Source organism: Schistocerca americana, chromosome 2 (genome assembly GCF_021461395.2).
Source record: "Schistocerca americana isolate TAMUIC-IGC-003095 chromosome 2, iqSchAmer2.1, whole genome shotgun sequence".
Lineage (NCBI taxonomy): Eukaryota > Metazoa > Arthropoda > Insecta > Orthoptera > Acrididae > Schistocerca > Schistocerca americana.
In genome coordinates this window covers 178927790-178936948 of record NC_060120.1, presented here as the reverse complement: position 1 = coordinate 178936948, position 9159 = coordinate 178927790, and positions in this window count along the sequence as shown.

Here is a 9159-nt window from a genome sequence, read left to right as displayed (position 1 = left end):
TCGGAAAACGGTAGGGAATTCAATATTCCGAGATCCTCAGAGTCACAAGTGTACTGTGAATACCGAATTTCAGGCATTACGTGTCACCACGGACAGCGAAGTGGCCGACGGCGTCAATTAACGACCGAGAGCAGCGGCGTTTGGGTAGATTTGTCATTGCTAACAGACAAGCAAAACTGCGTGAAACAGCCGCAGAAATCAATGTAGGGCGTACAACGACGTATCCGATAGGACAGGGCGGTTGAAATTTGTAGTTATGGGGTATGACAGCAGACGATGTCTTTGTTAATGGCACAACACCGCCTGCAGAGCCTCTCCCGGGCTCGTGACCGTATCGGTTGGACCCTGGACCACTGGGAAACTGTGGCCTGGTCAGATGAGTCCCAATTTCAGTTGGCAAGAGCTGATGTAAGGTTCGAGTGTGGCGCAGACCCTTGTGGGTCAGCAAGGCACTGTGCAAGCTGGTGGCTCCATAATGGTGTGAGCTATCCTCTGGTCCAACCGAACCGAGCATTGACTGTGTAAGGTTCTCTTATGTTTTCTGCTGTTGTAAACATTTTACCTTTTATGTGCTGGGAGAAAGATGAATGAGCCCACTAAGCGAGTAGTGAATAAGATCCTTGACTCTGTGTTTAGTTTTACCAGTGGCTAGTCAGTCGGTTGTGTGGCCCTGGGGCATTCTCATTTGAGGCATAGTAGCGAGCAGTTGAGTTTTTTCAGAGAAAGAGATTATTTGTGAATCTGGGAGAAACTATCTGGAGTACTTTATTATGGAGATGAAAACTCAATGCTAATACTTCCTTGTTCTTTATACTGACGGAGAAGACTGTGATGAATTTTAAAGGTGTGGTTGTAGTTTCTTTGTGATGAGAAAATCTTATTATTAGAGACTTCTTATGTCCTGTACTTTTTGTCAGTAATCAGTCTGATTTTTAAAGAACGACTTTCTTTAGAGTAAAACACATCTCCGTCATTCATAGTAAAGTTGGGAAGATTCTGTCGTTTGTGCATTGCACCTTACGTCACACGCAACAACAGATTGTTTCTGACAAGGAAAAAAAAATGAGTAGACTATTTATCTTTAGCTGCTGCGTTTGATGATTTCTGTTTGCTTTCGAGAACGTCAGTACATCAGGCACAAAACAGCATGCTTAAAAAGAGGAAAGTCACTTTTATTTCAGCGCTTTGAGCAAATAGAGTGCAGTCAGGATTATCAGGTGTCTCAATATCTAGAACATTAATTTTCAGCGAACAATGTTTGTAATTTCAAACAGTTATTTTCTTACGATTAGAGCAATAATTTATTTTTGTGGATATTCCAAATCAAACATGGCACTTCGTATCACGCAACACTCATAATGTGCTTCGGTACTGAGTTTTGCTTACATTGCTTTCACTGAGCACACAATTTCCTTTGACATTTAATTAGATTCATTTTCTTTATTTCAGATTTTGCGTTTAATTTAAAGTTTTAATTCGCGATACTTTTCACACTGGGCCAACCAGCAGTCAGTTTTGCTTAGCAATTGAATACTCATCATCATCATCATCATCATCATCATCATCATCATCATCATGATTTCCTTTGGGCCTTTGTCCCACTTCAACGCGGGGTCGGCCCAGTTACTGTGGATCTGGCAATGTTAGTGTCACTGTCGTCACTCCGTATCCACAGGGATAGAATGAGTGTACTCCTGCTGTCTGCGTCTTGTGGATGCCATGAAATAGTGCGAATATTTTCAGGTGTCTGCGAGTCGTTTAGCTGAGTCGGGACATGGGGATCAGCCCGGTATCCACCTAGTGGGATGTGGAAAACATTCTGAAAACCACATCCAGGCTGGCCGGCATACCAGCCTTCGTCGTTAATCAAATGGTTCAAATGGCTCTGAGCACTATGGGACTTAACATCTATGGTCATCAGTCCCCTAGAACTTAGAACTACTTCAACATAACTAACCTAAGGACAGCACACAACACCCAGTCATCAAGAGGCAGATAAAATCCTTGACCCTGCCGGGAATCGAACCCGGGAACCGTCGTTAATCCTCAGGCGGATTCGATCTGGGACCGGCGCGCTTACCCGGGTGCAGGAAGCAGCGCATTAGCGCTGTCGGCTAACCTTGCGGGTTAGCAATTGAATACTATATCTAATATACGCTTTACATGATGAGAAGGTATTTGAAAATCAATAATTTCAGTCTCCTCTTATACATAAATTATCCAGTGAAAGCTTACAATAGGAAATGATTCTGTTCAGCTACATGGAGACCATTTGCACCCATCATGGACTTCATGTTCCCAAACAACGATGGAATTTTTATGGATGCCGTGTCACTGGGCCACAACTGTTCGCGATTGGTGTGAATAACATTGTGGACAGCTCGAGCGATTGATCTGACAAGGCCGGCCGTTGTGACCGAGCGGTTCTAGGTGCTTCAGTCCGGAACCGCGGTGCTGCTACGGTCGCAGGTTCGAATCCTGCCCCGGGCATGGATGTGTGTGATGTCTTTAGGTTGGTTAGGTTTAAGTAGTTCTAAGTCTAGGGGACTGATGACCTCAGATGTTAAGTCCCATAGTGCTTAGAGCCATTTGAACATTTGATCTGACAACCCAGGTCGCCTGACATGAATCCCATCGAACATTTATGGGTCATGATCGAGTAAGTCAGTTAGTATACAAAATGGTGCACCTGCAAGACTTTCGCAGTTGTGAACGGCTATAGAGGCAGTATGGCGCTATATTTCGTCAGGGGGCTTCTAACGACTTGTTGGGTGCATGCCATGTCGAGTTGGCTGCAGTACATTGTGCAAAAGGAGGTCGGACACGATATTAGGAGGTATCCCATGACTTATGTCACCTCATTGTACATGTGGTGTACAACCCATGATTATACCTACTGCTTTCAGTGGTTGGGCTAACGATACTTTGATGTACCTACATTCCAAAGGATCCTTTGATGTTAATGACAAAGTTTCTGAAGTATATGTAAGCACTGGTCAAGGAGCAAGGTGGGTATGTCATTTGATTTTGGCAAGTTATCGATGTGCACGGCAGAGAGAGAGATAGAGAGAGAGAGAGAGAGAGAGAGAGAGAGAGAGAGAGAGAGCAAGTAATATTAATGTTAAGCAATCTTTGGTCTTGTTGTGGCATTGTCTTTGCGTTTGCGCATTCTTAGTTTAAGTGTGGCAGTTGATGACGTATTGTGTTAACTTGTGATTGTATCTGTTAGATGAAGAAAGATTTATTCTAAAGGACAACGAGGCCGAATATGATGTATACATTGAAAGGCGAAAAGAATATAACTTTTGATTTTTTTTTTTTTTAAGGGAGGATGTTTGAAGTAAAACTTCAGCACTGCGCAACTAATTTGTCGGAATGATTATTGTCAGCTAATTAATTTTGTTTACTTGCTCAGAGCTGAGAGATAGGCGGCCTCGTTTCCCTGAGTCATGCATTAACATATCAACTGATTAAGCTGTTTGCGTTTATAGGAATTCTCTGATAATATTGTACCCTTTTCAAATCATTGTTCACTTTCTTAAGCATAGTATTGTTCAGACCAATGTTATGTGTGAGATCAAGTGCTATTCTACTCAGTCTTTTTGAATACATACTTCATTCTAAAATTGTTTTCTTGGAATATAATTACTTAGGAGCTGTTAAACTCCCCATCCCATTGCTTAAAGAAGCTTGATCATTACGCATTACGAAATTGCACCGTAAGGTATGCAACTGTTTGAATATTGTTTGGAAATTTTATTCAAAAAATAAAATATAGCGTAGCCGCTGCCTGCTTGCCGTTTGCTGCTGTGTTTTAGAGAAATCTGCAACAATGTTGTCAAGACGCGAGGTAACTGGAAATTTTGATTAGTGCCAGATAATTACTTTAGTTCAGTTGAGGTTTAACAGCCGTAAAGCATTTTTTTAAATGCATTTCAACTATCAGCTGCTTATGTGTTCCATTGGTCATCTACCGTTTTCAGATATGAATGAAATTCTGCTAAGACAAATTATGTTTGTACAGCTTTACTGGATAACTTCGGTACTCTTTCGCATCAAAGGAATATGGGATGCTTTTAACTAATCTGTTGTATTCTGTATCTTGGATGATGGTTAATAGCCGAAACCGGTAGATACGAATGGGGAAAAAACAGCCGATGGTTAAAGTGCATTTTATAAAAAGTTATATCCAGTCCAGTTATAGCTCAATTCAAATTAGGTTCTGTTTAGTCAAAGGTTAGCATACGAGTCTAAGTTGGATAACAGTTGTGAGTTCGTAGTTTTCAAAATACGTCGACTTTTTAGAGTGGTAGGTAATTCTGGGCTAAGTTTCATTCAGAAACATATAGTGGGGAGCTTACATTACAAATATTTTATAAATAGTTTAAGTGGCGAAAGAGTTAGTACGCTTAAGGAAAATAGTTTTTTGTATGCAAAATAGGCTCTGTTGACTGCTGCTAACACGTGTTTAATTACATGAGGGATGTCATTTGATTGGGTGTCTGTTGATCCGAGGTATTTAAACAGATTAATTCTCCCAAAACTATAACTGTGCATTGATATTGAGGGTGGCATGTTCTCGTTGCGAACCTTCCCATCAGCTATACATTTTGTTTTGTACGTCTACTAGTACGAGTACATTATATCTGCATGACTACTGTACAGTGCCTACCAGAGGTTAATCGCACCATCTTCAGATTATTCTATGCCGTTCCACTCTCTAACAGCACATGCGAAAAATAAACATTTAAATCTTTCCCTTACGAGCTCTGATTTATTTTATTAGGATGATCGTTTCTCCCTACGTAAATTGGCGTCAACAGAGTATATTCGCATTCAGAGGAGTTAGGTGGAGATTGAAATTTCGTGAAAGATCGCGGCGCCAGGTTCTCATTCAAAATGGTCGAAAATTCGATTTTTATTGCATTTTTTGGACAATTATATTAGATTTACATACAATGCTTGAAATTACATATTATACATATAATAAATGAAATTTGTTAATATTAACTATTTTTTGTAAAGCCACAAAGAGAGAAAAAAATCCCCAAACATTGAAGGTGGGGTTACCACTATATCGTTAAATTTAAGATTATCCTTTGTATGTCTTTTCATTGTCTACAAAAAACACCAAACTTTGCCAATTTTTTGCTCATTTGAATGATAACCTGTTTCGCGATAATTGAGCAGCCCTTCTTTGGAATTTTTCGATGTCGTCCGTCAATCCTATATGGTAAGGATCCCATACAGCACAGCAATACACTAGCTGAGGACGGACAAGCGTAGTGCCGACAGTATCTTTCTGTCGCATCTTTTAAGTGTTCTGACAATAAAACTCGGTATTTGGTTAGCCTTCTCCACAATATTTCAATGTGATTCTGTTGATAAATATTCAGATCCGTGTTCCTGCTGGCCTGTTCAAAGACGATGAATGTCTCCTCCACCGTCTTCTGATTTCTTGTGACTATGTCTGCTGTATGTCGTCGACTAGCCTAGGGGCCTACGAGGTGTATGAGGAAAGTAATGAGACTGATGTTTTACCTACTAAAATTTTTATTTTTTCAAAGAAGTTCCCTTCAGCAGATATACACCGGCGGAGTGGCCGTTCCCAGTTTTGGTAGCAGCGCTGAAACGCTTCGACTGGTAGCGCCTTTAACAAGTTGGTCACATTGTTTTGAGGTGTTCTCCGGAGTCTCAAAACGACGCCTTTTTAAGACATTTTTCAATTTATGGAAAAGAAAAAGTCACAAGGGCTCAGATCAGGTGAAATAAGGGGCTGTAGAACAAGAATGTCTTTTGAGATCAAAAATTCAGTGATGGAAGTTGTCGTGGGAGATGGGGTGTTGCCATGACAGCATCCATTTGTCTCCTATGTCCGGTCTCACTCGTTTCGCCCTTTTCCTGAGCCTTTCATGGATGCTTTTGTAAAACACCTGGTTTACAGTTTATTCAAGAGGAAAATATTCGTCCCGCGTGATCCCCTACTGTCAGAAAAGCAAATCAGAATTTGATCTCTCGTTTGCTCATTCGAGCCTTTTTCGGCCGAGGAGATGTCTCGGAGTGTTGCCCTTCACTTTCCCGCTCTCTCTCAGGATCGTACTCAGAAACCCAGGATTCATCATCCGTGATCACTCGACTGAACCATTCGTTGTCATTGAAAATCCTATCAAGAAAATAAATGCACGCGTTTTTTCGATTGTCCTTCTGCTCAGATGTGAGGCATTTCAGCACCATTTTAGCACAAACCTTTCGTATATACAAAACTTCGCTTAAAATTTGATGTACAGTGAAAGTGTTTAGAAGGTCACTCTTCGTCATTTTTGTTAAATTTAGGTCTGATCACACAAGAGAACGCACACCTTCGATTTTTTAAAAATAGAGATGGAGACTGTAACACCGAAAATGCAGGATGCATGGCACCTGCTACCGATCTATAATTTTTTTTCTGAATTGTATGTAAATCTTTGTAATTTAAATGCTTTCTTTTAATAATACACTGTATGTGTAAATTTAGGTAGAAGTCTGCTGACGTTTCATTGCATTTATCAGTGTCTTACTGTGAAACCTATAAGCTCTGGGTAAAAGCCGAAGGAATTGTTGTTTGCATCGACTAGCAACGATAATAGCAGTGCTTGTGCGTTGTAAAATCTTTGGGTTGGGAGAGAGAGGAAGACGGGCTCCAGCGCTTGTAGTGTGCGGAAGTGTGGTGTTAACGCTTTCGCAGTAGAGAGTACCATTTTCGGCGGCATCATGTACGCGCGCCGGCCAGATGTCTAGTAGCAGGAGTACAGACAGTGGACGGGCGGAAGAGGCTGTATTAATTACGATTGGCCGTTCCTGCCGTGCTCCACAAGATGCTACTGTCTTCAACAACAGCAGCAGTTCCAGCAACACAGATTCGTCGTTGGCTCCGAGTTTCATCGTATGCACAGTGCTGAAGTAAGACTGTTCATTGGTAGAAGGTATTAACGGCTAACCCAGCAGCACGACTGAATGTGATTTGATTGAGAAGATTATTTATTTAAATAATAATCAGTTAAATTCAGGACGGTTGTGTCCTCATTGCCCCCAGACATTGTTACCAAGCAGGGTCCTTGTATCTTTTTTTCCTATATGCTAACCGAGTATCATAAGAAACATACTGAATAGTTATTTCCAGTTTATTAATGAATAATTTCACTTTTAAGAATTTTAGCCTCAGTGTACTTTCAATTAACTGTTGTACAACAGAGGCTTCAGTATACGACTAAAGTAAAGCAATTTCATTTTTCAAGTTGGAAAATCAATCACTGGAAAAAAATCCAAATCTAAAGAAAATGAAGACATTAAGAGTGCGGAAGTTTTATTTGTTTTACATATAGCTTGGAGCACATGGCTGTTTGGTTTGGTACGTATTCTAGTGTTTAATTCTGTTCAAGTGAGTAAAAAAGGCTCAGTTGTTCAGACAATAATATGAAATCCAATTTGCAAAACAAGTAATGGCAAAGTAAAAAGTGCTTGCTTTTTTTACTAAATTTCTTTGATGACATTATGTTGAAGTTCAATACTAACATACAGTTTAATTACATATTTACAAATCATTACTCGACTGCCTTTTTCAAAATTTAATGCTAAACATAACGTAAGAGTGACTTCTGAATTTTCTTTTTCATTACATACTCATTTAAAATTAGTGTCAAAAAACGTGAAAACCTTCAGTTGCCACGTCAGTGTTTAATAATACAGGTTTTTCTTTCCCGTCATCTTGTACAGGATTTTAAATGTAAATTTCCCAAGGGGAATGGCGACCGTGAATTATTTCCTTTTCGTTCATTAATGCTAACTTTTGGATTCATGATTAGTGGTATCCCTTTTCTGTCCAGTGTTGTTCGTGAGTGAATGCACAAAATAACTTTCGTTTTCCAAATTATAGCCCTGTTCGGTTTAATTATTTTTATTTTTAGTAGACTTTCCGTCAGAAGGGTCGGTTGTAGACTTTCCTCCTACTTATCGGCATCAATTCTTCGGGAAAGATAGCCTTATCCAATTAGAAAAAAATCCATTAGGCATACGCGCGATCCACGGTCATATTGAATATCGCAAGCAGGATAGGCCGATTGGTAAGGGGGAGGTTACAAGCCCCTCCAGCCAACACCAGCATGATGACCAACACAAAAGGTCTACTGCCATCTGTGCATAAGGGTTAGTTTTCATTAAAGTGAGGTGTCGCAGGATGTTTGCGCACGTCTGGTGAAGGTTAACCATTAATACGCGCTCATCTGGAGATAGACGGGGCCGAAAGTTGAACGAAGGGTAGCGGTTTGAAGAGCAGAAGGGGGAAAAGTGCCAAGTCAAGAGCCAAGGGAAAGAAACCTCTGCGATTGTTGGGTCGGGTTGTAAGAGCGGTACCGGTTTTCTTGCTGCCTGCGACGGGTCATCCAAGGGTAGGCTTTGTTAGAGTGTGTATCATGCAGGTCGACACCTTGGTAGTTGTGCGGTGGTGTTACTCGGCAACATCTGCTGGCTGCCGGTGTTGATTTCTCGGTCAGCGTCAGCATAGCTGTAACAATTGGGTTCATCATCGTGCGACACATCATATACCGGATTCACAGTCTAGCGTAGTGTTGGCGGTTTGTTTGTGCGTCGGTATGCGAGCTTATCGGTTTCCCTGCGGTAGCCTGTTGGTCGGCTTTAATAGCAGCTGGCATATCTAGATATGCAGGGGCTTCCCGATGTCGACGTTTGTGGGTGTATTTAGCTTGCCATAGGTGGTTATGCCCTAGCTGGTAGAGTTTTTGGCCGCTTGTGCTTCCGCATGTGGTTGAGATGCACACTTTCGACGATTTCCTCGGTTTTTGAAGTTCAAGGTCACCCTGAGCGAGGTTCATCTTCATCGTGTTCTCGGCCTCCAAAAATGATTTGTGCCAGCGAATAACTTGTGCTCTTCAAAAAAATGTTCGAATGTGTGAGAATTCCTAAGTGACCAAACTGCTGAGGTCATCGGTCCCTAGACTTATACACTACTTAAACTAACTTATGCTAAGAACAAAACACACACACACACACACACACACACACACACACACACACACACCGATGCCCGAGGGAACATTCGAACTTCCGGCGGGAGGGGCCGCGCAATCCGTGACATGGCGCCTCAAACCGCACGGCCACTCCGCG